General features: G+C 40.4%; 1 pseudogene; it reads left to right on the top strand.

Moving 5' to 3' along the window:
* The first annotated feature begins 5,817 nt into the window (after window positions 1–5,817).
* LOC111747171 lies at window positions 5,818–5,936 on the top strand (annotated as a pseudogene).
* The last annotated feature ends 6,094 nt before the right edge of the window (window positions 5,937–12,030 follow it).

The raw sequence follows: 12,030 nt of genomic DNA, 5'->3' as shown, positions 1-12,030 counted from the left end.
AAGCTGGGTACAAAGCCACAAAGACATGTCTACCAGCACCAAAATGAGACCACTGGCCTCAGTCACAAAGCCAGTGAAGCAGCCCCTTCCTACAGAATCAGGCTCCTGGCACCACACAAAACTAATGGCTGTAGAGCTCCAGGTCTCCCTTCCGTGTCCAGGTCTCCACCCAGCACCCAGGCTGTCACCTGGGCCCAAATATTTAATGAGCACCTACTTCATGCTGGGCACAGTGGTAAGTACTGTGAACAGAAAAATAATGGCACAGTTCCTGCCCTCGATAAACTTACAGTCTAATGAAGGAATCAAATAAGAGCAATGTAGAGTGCTATGTGACAAAATAGATATAGGTTTGAGGCTCAGAGGGGCATCCAAGAAGAGCAGGGGGCCAGCCACGCGGAGATATCGATGGATTATTTCAGAGGAGGCGCGGTTGAATAAATTGTTCTGGCACTCAGAAGGGCAAGTTAGCTATCAGTAGAATGATTTGAGAATTATGGACATAGGCAGAAGCAGCCTCATAAAATAGATGCAATATCCCAACAAAGTCAATAAGGTGGAAAGAGAGGAGATTCAAAGTTAGAAGTGTGGTAGCCAACCTTTAACGTAGTCCCCATGATCCCAGTGGGCCAGCATTCACACCCTTCTGTAACCCTCTCCCACATCATATCGGAGTTGGCAGAAGTAATGGCATGTCACTTCTGAGGTTAGGATATATAAGACAGTGTTTCATCTTGGGCCCTTGCTATCTCTTTTTCCCTTCTTGGATCACTCCCGGCTGCCACATTGTGAGCACTCCTATAGTAAGACCCATGTGCCTGTCAACAACCATGAGTGAGCTTGGAGGCAAAACTCTCCACTCCAGACCAGCCTTTAGATGACTGCAGCTCCAAAGGACGGCTGAACCCTAATCTCATGAGATACCCTGAGCCAGAACCACCCAGCGACACTGCTCTCATTCCTGACTCTCAAAAACTGCGGGATAATAAAATGTCAAGCTGCTAAGTATCAAGGTAATTTGTTATATACGAATAGGTAACTAGTACAGGAAACTCAAAGAAAATTAGCTCATTGAAGAGATAGAGCAGAAAATCCTAAAACACAAGATTTTAAAAAATAACATAGCCACAATTAAAACAGTGTTGTATTGATATGTGAACAAACAAATCAAAGGAACAAAAGAGAAGGCTCAGAAATAGATACTAACACAGTTGAGAATTTAATATATGATAAATTTAATATATGATAAATTTAATATGTGATAGATAAATCTATCTTTTTTCTCACTAATTTCAAACCAGAGAGAAAAAAGATTTATCAATAAATAATGCTGAGAAAACTGAGTAGCTCTCTGGGGGAAAAGAAATTAAATTAGATTTATGCCTTCCATACCACACAACAAAATAAATTTCAAATGGATCAAAAATTTAAAGTAAAAAATAAAACCATAAAAACGACAATAATTGTCATTTGTCAAAATTCCAGGAACTGTAAGTTAAATTGTGTGCATTTTAACTTCAGTATATTTCAATAAAGTTGACTTAAAAAAAAAAAAGGACAAACCGAAGGCAAACACAAGTAGGTCTGATATCTTAAAAAAAAGCAGGATTTCTCCATGAGAATTGATAGCCCTGCATCCTGACCTAGACTCAACCCCTTTCTTCTCCCATGGTGACACTTCCTCAGCTTCTCCTAGGCAGAGATGATTCAAAGTTGATTTTCTATTGAATGAGAGACTATCTTCAGAGTTGAGATCTACACGAAGCACAGCATCCCTTTGTTTTAGCCTCTATAGCAGGTTGAAGCATCCTCTGATCTTTGTTTCTGGGATGGTGCTAAAGACTGAATGTTTGTGGCCCTCTCCCCCCCAAAAATTCATATATTGAAACTTAATCCCCAATATGTCATTCTTTGGAGGTGGGGTCTTTGGGGAGTGATTAGATCATGAGAGTAGAATCTCGCAAATAGGATTAGTGTCCTTATCAGAGAGACTCTAGAGAGGTGTCTCACCTCTTCCTCCATGTGAGGACGTGGCAAGAAGAGAGCATTCTATGAACCAGGAAGCCAGTCCTCACCAGACACCAAATCTTGTGCCTTGATCTTGGACTTCCCAGCCTCCAGAACTGTGAAAAATAAATGTTCATTATTTAAGGCACCCAGTCTATGGTATTTTTGCTATGGCTGTCTGACCAGACCAAGACAGATAGGTTAGTCAGTTGATTTAGTAATTAGTTGATTGGTTGTTTGGAAGGTTAGTTAGTTCACAATTTGGGGAGATGAAAAAAGCAAGAGAGATTTCTCTGTGGGAAAAATCTGAAAGAGAGAGGAAGAAAAGGAAAAAAAAAAAGTAAGAGAGAAGAAAAGAAGGGGAAAACCTAAAGGTTTGTACCTTCGAGGAAGATATTGATCATGGTGAAATTGCTCAAGACGAAAAATGGAGAGAAGAAAAAAATGGGGAAAGTAGTATGTGTACATTCTCCTGAGGGAAAAGAAAAGAGATGATGGAGAAGAAAGTCTGGCAATGACCTTTTAGCACCTCAAGGAAGCTCCTTAGTAGCCATTGGGTAATGTAGAAAGACAGGGACCTGGCCAGAGCTCAGAAGGTAGGAAATGTTACCAGCCTCATAGTGGCTACAGGAGAGTTATGCAAGCCTAACCCCAAAAACTGCATTTTGTGGAAGCCTTATATGTGTTTTAAAACAAAAACAAAAATGGCAACATTTTATAACCTTCCTCCAATTCCCTCCCCTGGCTCATCGTTTTTACCATAACATCTCACAATCTCGACAAGCTGTAAAGGCATTTATCAAAAGAGTCAGCTTGCCAACATGACTTTGCCTCCAATATCTAAGCATCTTGGTTTTTCGATTTACTAAATTTTAACTTCAGATAAACAACAAACAATTTTTTAGTATATGTATGTCCCAAATATTGCATGGAACATGCTTATATGAAAAAAACTTATTTCTGGTTTCTCTGAAATTCAAACTTACTTGGGCATCCTGTGTTTTACTCGCAACCATACCCTTTCGCCCTTGTGATAGTGATTCTCCATAGAACAGCGACAACTGTCAGTTTATTTATTGACGTGAAAAACAATCAAAATTGTATAAATCTTACACATCACCCAAGAGGAAGACAAAGACAAACTATTATTTATAAAATATATCTAAATGACACCAGTAATACATGTATACAATCTCCTTACAACCATTTTTTTAAAATATAAAGTAAACGTTCTCCATTATTAAGCCATCAAATACCCTTCTGAAAAGTAACCACAGTTAAGGTATGTTCTTCTAGAACTTCTCTCTATATTTCCATACATATATATAAATATAGAATATGTAGATTTGTTTTGTGTGTTTGCGTGTATCATATTGTAAACCCTGTTCCATTGTTCTGCAGCTTGTTACATGACAGTACATATAGATCTACCTCATTGTTTTTAAAAGCTGCAGAATATTCCACAGAATACGCATTATCCTAGTGTAGCAGTTCTCAAAGTATGGTCTGGGAACCCTTGGCAGATCTTTTCAGGGGGGTCTCTGAGGTCAAAATTATTCTCATTATAATAGTAAGAAGTTATTTGCCCTTTGCACCCTCACTCTCTCACAAAGACACAGTGGAGTTTTCCAGAGGCTTCATGATGTGTGATGATGTTGTTGCTCTCACAGCTAATGAAGTGGGTATGTGTATTTCTGATGTTTTCCGAAATGTTCTGAAGAAGTAGAATTAGGGTATAAGTGTGTTCTTCCTGGCTATCTTCAGTTATGCTTGTTATAATTTCAGTATTATATCCAATAAATTGTTATTTTGAAATTCTGAAGTTTTTCTTGCACCTACATGGAAACACAAGATATAAGTACATTTTATCTGGTTTTGCAATAGTATTTTTAAATGTTTTTCAAAAATCTTTATAAATTTTGTAATTTTATCTTAAATTGATATTTTAAAATTTAATAATATTTTATTCTAATACATAAGTTATGTCTTAACAATATATTTTTTCCTATATGCAAGGATTCATCACTGGCTTAAGACAGATTAGAAGATTGTCTTCTTCCTCCACCTACAGCTGCACAATTTATGTCTAAAATTTCTAAAAAAGATGAAACCGTTATATCAGATAGTTCTTTGACTAGCAGAAGGGAGGGATATACCCTCAAGAAACTGTGCAAAACTAGGTAAAAAAAACAAAACATGATGAAATCCATATTTCCCTCAATTATATAGATATTGATCATTTATCTTATTGTGACTTATGCAACAGAACATTTTGGAGAGTATTATAGCGCTATGTAAGTTGTAGCATCACTTTGAGATCAATCATACAGAGTTTAGAGAAAAAGTAACTGCCTGTTTTAAATGTAGATAGGATAAGCTCTTTAAAAACTAAAAACTGTTTCTTACAGCTTTTCAAAGTAGAAATGAAAAAGTTACTGAAGCATCTTACAAGGTAAGTTATCATACTGCATTAGCTGGAGAAGTGCACACAATAGCCGAGAGATAATAAAACCTTGTACACTGACATCACTGAATGCCTGCTGGATGAAGTCAGCGAAAGAAGTCCTGGGCATGCCTACCTTACAACAGTACAGTCACTTGTCAAATTAAACATTTAGCTGCAGACATGAAAACTGAGTTAATCTTTGTCTGAAGAATTGTACTTTTGCTTCATAAATGAATGAATCGACGTACACGGGGGAAACATGCTGTCTTCTCATATTTATCCTATGTCAACACCAACTAATTGTTAAAGACCTTTCATGTAAATGAATATTTGGTGACAAACACAAGTGATGATGAAATTTTTATTGTTGACTAACTTTTTTGAATCTCATGGTTTCTTCTAAAACAACAGTTTTGATATTTCCACCAATGACACAAAAGCAATGATGGCTAAAGTTGCTGGGGTTCAGCCCAAAAAGTTAGCAGCACCAAATTATCCAAGCAGTCATTGCATTCTTTATTGACACGCACTTACGGGGTTTTTTTGTTTTTGTTTTTTTAAAGGACAGGCTCGTTTAAGATTATTTTATGAAATTTTGACCCTCGAGAACACATCTAACATTTTTTGTGAAGAAATGGAAAGTAGACATAAAACATTTCTGCTACGCACTGAAGGAAGATGGTTATTTCAAGAAAAAGCACTTGTGCAATTTCTTGAAATATGAGCTGAACTATCTGCTTTTTTCATGTAACACTATTTTTACCATAAAGAAGGACTGACAGATAAACTATAATTATTCAGATTTGGGTATTTGGCAGATATTTTCTCAGAAATGAACAAAGGAGATTGTCACTTCGAGGAAATAATTGGCAATATTTTGCTGCCATTGATAAAATTGGAACTTTCCAGTAAAAATTAGAATTGTGGAAAATTTGTATCTGCCATCTTGAGTTTGACAACTGTCTGACACTGTAAGATTTTCCAAATAAAATCAATGTTTATATTAATAAATGTAATTTTTTTTAATGTTGCACAATGAATGTGTCAACATGGGGAGGATCTGTGTATCTCAGTGAATCAAAATTTTTCAGATGACCAATGAGTGATGTTACAAAATCATGCATGGATGAAAGCTCCATTCAAAGTACAAGACAGACTCAAGGAATTTTAATATAACAGTATAAAAAATTCACTGATATGGTTTCAGATTCCTTATTGTAACTACCTTTTAAAAAAACTATCATTTTGTTGTCAAGTTTTGGTGTAATACCACAGAAAGATGCTCACAATTATCTCTTCTCCAAATGCATATCTGTGCAAGGCCCGATAGTCTTCATACACTTCCATTAAAACAGCATATCATAGTCTATGGCCATGCCACCCTGAAAAAGTCCAATCCCATCTGATCTCAGAAGCTAAGCAGGGTCAGGCCGGGTTAGTACTTGGATGGGAGACCACCTAGGAAGATCAGGTGCTGTAGGCATAAAAAATAAAAAATAAGGGATTGTAAACTGGCAAGGTCCTTGCAACCTGTGAGGTCAACCAAGGGTTTCCTCGCCTAAAAAAAATTTAAAAAGAAAAGAAAAAAAACAGCATATATTAACAGAGTACAGAAGCAAGTATGAAATTCCAGCTGTCTTTCATTAAGCCAGTCTTTAAAGAGAATTTTTAAAATATACAATGCCCTTCTCGCCAATTTTGTTTATTTTAGAAAATATTTTTTTTTTTACTTAAAATGATATTTATTTAGAAATGTAAACTGGTACAGCCTCTAGAGAAAACAGTAGGGAGCTTCCTCAAGAAATTAAAAATATGATCTCGCAATTCCACTTCTGCAGCATTATTCACAATAGTCAAGGTATGGAAACAACCTTTATGCTAAGTGTCTGTCAACAAATGAATGGATCAAGAAAATGTTATATATATGTATGTATACACACATACACAAATATTTCATCCTTAAAAAAGAAGGAATTACTGTCATTTGCAACAACATGGATAAAACTTGAGGGCATTACACTAAGTGAAATAAGCCAGACAGAGAAAGACAAATACTGCATGATATCACTTATATGTGGAATCTGAAAAAAAAAAAAAAGTTGAACTCATAGAAACAAAAAGTTAAAAAAGTGGTTACCAGAGGCTGGAGGGTGGCAAAATAGGGAGAGGTTGGTAAAAGGGTACAAACTTTCAGTTATAAGATGAATAAGGTCTAAGGATCTAATATATGTATAACATGGTAACTATAGTTGATAACACTGTGTTGTATCCTTGATATTTGCTAAGAGAGTAAAACTTAAATGTTCTCACCAAAAAAAGAAAAAAAAAGTAAATATGTGAGATGCCGAATGTGTTAACTTGTTGGAAGGAATCCTTTCACAATTTATACATACATCAAATCATCGCATTGTACACTTTAAATATCTTACAATTCCATTTGTCAATTATACCTCAATAAAGCTTAAAAACAAACATATAATGGGTTTGTTTGTAATAATTTTTAATGAATAATTTTTTTTAATTTCTAGTTTTAATTTCTATTGTAGTAACTATTGATAGATATAACTCACATTTAAAAAGCTCTTTGGAGTTCTCAATAACTTTTAGGAACACATAGGAGCCCTGAAAGTTTGAGAACCCAGCCTGGCCCAGTTTATTTAATTATTCCCCTACCAATGGGCATTTAGATTATTCCTTTTTTTTTTTTCCCAATAAGCAATGCTATTGGGAAACATCTCTGTACATATCTCTTTGTGTACAATAAAAGAAAATTTTTTTAATCAAGGAAATTTTCTAAATCAGGAGGAATTAGTGGTTATCATAGGTGGCTCCAATTCATGGATAAAGGAGAAAGGGCTGAGTAACAGCCCCTGACACTGGATGTAGATAAATCAGGAAGCCCCTGGGTTTGTCATTATCAGTAGAAAGCATGGTCAGAAAGGCTATGCTGGACCCAACGTAACAAGGCCTGCAGAATCAGACATGGTGATATTGGCACAGGCGAACAGAACACACTGTTGACAGAATAAGAACAGTCAGACTCTCAGCACACCAGTTTCCTGTCTGTCAAACGCAAGTGATGCTATTATCCAGCCTTATTGCCAAGGTTTAATCAGGTAATATCCAGGAAACACCAGGCAGCATGCCTGGGGCACAGCAGGCATTGATCAGAGGTAATTGTCTTTCCCACTTCATTACATGTCTATCCGCAGTACTTCTGGACATTTCATGCTGGAGCACAGAGAAGGCCCAGTCCCAGTCTCACCCCGCTCTGGGCCACAGGGAATTATGAGAAAACGAGTCTCTTGCCCTGCCTACAAAAGATCTCTTGTCGTCGCCCCCAAACTTCCTGGGACATTTTTGGGAATGGAGGGACTTCCATTTTCACTTAAGTTTTAACTCAGCCTGTACCTGCCTTCTCAAAGCCGCTCCCCACCTGTCTTCCCACCTTAGCCTCTCAGATCTGAAAAGCACACTCCGCAACCTGCCAGGCAGAGCAATAAGCTCGCTACTGCCTCAGGGGGGCAGCCAGAGTGAATAGCCAGACCCCTCGACAGAGCTCCCTTCAGATTCCCATCACCGGTTCCTGACCCAAGGAAAATCACTCAGACGGCAAACTCCCCACACAGCTACCACTTCCTGCCATCCCTCCAGGGGCAAATATTTCCAACTTCCTCCACTAGGACACTCCACCCTGACTGAAGGTCTAACAATCCCCATCTACCCACAAGGCCTCCCCAGTTAAGCACATGTCAGGCTCCTGGAAATTAGAGGTTGTTAATGGAAAGACTGAGGGCATCTCCTCCAAGGCTGCATACCAATGACCTTCAGAAGCCTTAACCCCTATCCTCCTCTTTCCTAAAATTCAATTCTGTCTATCCTAGATATTGACCCAACAAATTGTTGCTGAGTCAACATTATTTTTCTAAGAATCAGGAAGGTGTTCATTTCACAAAGTAATATACAAACATTCCCAGGACTCTGCTCGTCCTCTATGCTCCCTCTGCCTCTCTCCTGGCTGTCCCGGGATTAAGTCAGCCTGCCCCTGAACCTCACGCATGCACAAAAATTAACTCAAAATGAAGCACGGATTTAAAGCTAAATCGTAAAACTATAAAACTTTGCAAAGAAATCATTGGCAAATTACATAGATTGGTTTTTGAATACTGAATGAGTCTTGCATCCTTGATCAGTCATTATGTATTATGATTCTTATATATTGGTCAAATCTATCTAATATACACCAGAGGGGATAGGTCTTGTCTGTCTGTCTGTCTGTCTGTCTTTTCTTTTTCTCTCTTTCTTTCTTCCTTCCTTTTTTCCATTCACAATGGTCAATGATTATCTTGGAAAAGCGAGCCACTTATCTAATATAAGCATCAATTCTGCCCTATTTGTTTTTATATTTCTATAATACCAGTAGTTGCTTTTACTATGTGCCAGAAACTATTCTAAATACTTCGTATATATTAATTCTTTTAATCCTCATATAGCCATTTGAGGTAAGTACTATGTCTAGGCAAGGTAATGATGGCCCAGCCCCAGGTGCTGGTCTGGGAAGGGAAAGGAGAGAACAGTTGCAAAGTCTTTCAAAGCAAGATTCACTCTTTCTAATTGTTTTGATGCAGGAGGCTGGAAACAGAGAGGATCCAGACATGAAGTCAGGGCTGGGTTCTAGCCTATTCTATGGGAGAGTGATGATATCGGCAACAGAAATGGGGAACAGAGGAGAAGGAAGGAGTTTGAAAGAAAATATGAATTCCACCTATTGGACATAGTAGTTTTGAGATGAAGAGAATACTTCTCATTGGACTGGCCCAGCAGGCAGTTCGAAATGCAAAACAGAAGTCCCACGTGAGGCTATGGCTTTTGGCCTTATCTACGGAGGTGATTATTGAAGCCATGGATCTGGATAGCATTGCTAAGGGAGGGGGTGCACAGACAGAAGAGGAGGAGGCCAAGGTAAGATGCTTAGAAATTGTGTTATTTACCTGTTGTCTCTCAGGACCACACCCATCCTATTCTGTGAGGCTGCAAACGACCTTTCCCAGATTTGTGCCAGCTGGCTTCCTATCACATTCTGCTAGTGAGAGGTGCCAATGTGATTGGAAGGAATTCCAGTGAAAGAAGAAACTGACTTCCTGTTTCTGGTTCCTGTCAACGACCCTTCAGGGTGCCTCTAGCCCAAGGGTGAGCAAACTCTTTCTGTAAACGGTGGGATATTAAAAAGTTTAGGCTACAGACTATAATCAGCGATCTCCAACCTTTTTGGCACCAGGGACCAGTTTTGTGGAAGACTTTCTTTCCTGGGAAGTTCAGACTCTACCTGGTCACAGCAAGGCCAAAGCTTGAGGGCCCCACAGCCAATCCCCATGTCCTTCCTAGTGCGTAACAGGAAAAAGAGTCCCTGTACAGCCTTGCATCCAGAAAGAATAAAACCTTAAAGTAGGAGACACTGGGTGGCTGAGTCAGGACAAGGTCTTGAGCCAGTTTCTACTCTGCAGAGAGGTAGGAGCAGGGCCTTTCTCCCTCTTCCCAAGCTTGGAGATGCCAAACTTGGGATTTCCGAGGGCTCCATAACTTGGTGTCCAGCCTCCCACTCCAGAGCCCCAAGCACAGAACTGAGGAATGGAAAAACAGCTAAAAGCTCAGAAAGGCTATAGTGGCCAGGGACGAGGCTCCTGCCCAGAAATTGTTGCAGAGAGCTATGTGGATCTCCCTGACCTCTAACTAACTGGACCTGGAGGAAGGAGAGGAGAGGGAGGCCAGGCCCAAGAGCTACTGGGCCAGTCCTGGTAGTATACCCTCTGCCAGGTTCTTTCCCAGGCTGTGCAATTTAATTGTCTTAACCTGTGAGGCACGACTATGCCTGATTCAACAGATAGGTAAAAACTGAGTCTCAGAGAGGTTATACAATTTCCCAAAGACACAAACTAGACTCCAGAGCCTGCTCAGATGCCCATGCCACTGGGGCAGGGCTCCCTTGCAGCCTCGTCAGGAGCCCCATGCCTTCTGCCCTTCCCACCCTAAGGACTGTCAGATCCCAAACTCATCTGATAATAGTGTTAATTAGCATGAATTTATTCCAAAAGGAGGGTGGGCCCAGCCCAGATGGGGCTACTAGAGCCCTCCTTCCTACAACCGCTAAAGGCTTATCCCAGCCTCTAGTGCTTCAGGCTTCTTTTTCCCCCTCCCATCAACATTTCTTCTCCTTTCCACACCTCCGGAGCCCAGCATAAGGAACAGTCCTCTTCTCTCACCACAGTTCTGTAGCACCCCGTCACCCGTCTCTCCTCTCCCTGCCTGCTTCCTCCTCTCCAAGGTGATGATCTGGCTGGAGTAGCTTAAGCTTTGAATTTTAAAACAAACGCAGTAAACCAGGGCTCTGGTATCCCAGTGGGTCCTGAAAAGGGACTGGCAGACCCCACCCCCCCACCTCCCAGGGTCACGTGACAGCCCTCGGATTCGTATTGCTTCTTGTCAGGCTTTGCCAGAGCTGTCCTAGACCTTGAGTCCACGTGCTGCTTGGAGAGCAGTCTAGGAACTGGTGAGAAGGTGACCTGGATGGTGTTCGAGGGTAAGTTCATGAAGACGAGAGCCCAGAAATCAAATCTGAACCTAGGGCAAAGACCAGAGGGCCTGGTGTGTCACTAGTCACTGTGAAAACTGTCAATCTTTCCAAAGTTGTTCAGGGATCTTCTGGGTAGGGTTTGGGGCCCATCCCACTGCCACCAATCTTTAAACCATCCTTCCTGTACACAGCCTGAGGTCACCACTGTCATTGGGGTCTGAAGACCAGAAGGAGAACATGAGTCATTTGGTCTTCTAATGTGCTTCATCTAATGCTTAATTTATTAAAGATGAAGCAGTAGCCTTTTCAGTGGGAGCCTTACAAGGTACTGGAACTGCTGGATTTCATGCCTGAGACCCAACATTTACATTGCCCCTGCACAATGCTTTCTGCTGTATACAACAGGGTCATGCTACCCCCTCACTCCTGACCCAAGACTTTGCTCTAGTGGAGAGGGGACAAGGGAATCACCACTAAATATTTGTACAATACAAGTCAACTTTTTCTTCTTTTCCTGTATCTTATCAGCACAGAGATCCAGTGGTGGTTGAGACGAAGGGAAGTCCATCTCCAAGGATGGGATTTTGACCACAGACATACACCCAAAGGATGAATGTCAGTCACTCTGAACATATCCAGGGCAGCTCCTTTCCTGGCATAACAAGGCGGGGACCTGCCAAGATTCCAGTTAGCAGGAGGTCAGCACAAGAGAGGTCTCATCTAGGGACCCCAGGGCAGGATCCTCAATCACTGTTTGGTCTGGAGCATGAATCCCAGCTCAGACCCAAAGGCGTGAAGGAGCCCTCCCCCACCCGCAGAGCAACAGCATCACAGCAAGGCCAGCAGCCACATGGCCTTGAAGCCAAGCTAGCAAATGACAGCCATCGCTCTTCTCATCTGCTGGGCAGGACCAGGACGGCTCCCAGAATCAAGGGCAAAAGAGAGGGTGGAATGGTGTTATTAGGTATATATTCCTGACAGGGTGACAAGGAAAAAGAGCTGGGAT

Source organism: Pteropus vampyrus, unplaced genomic scaffold, assembly GCF_000151845.1.
Source record: "Pteropus vampyrus isolate Shadow unplaced genomic scaffold, Pvam_2.0 Scaffold213, whole genome shotgun sequence".
NCBI classification, from domain to species: domain Eukaryota; kingdom Metazoa; phylum Chordata; class Mammalia; order Chiroptera; family Pteropodidae; genus Pteropus; species Pteropus vampyrus.
This window is presented reverse-complemented; position numbering and strand designations above follow the sequence as displayed.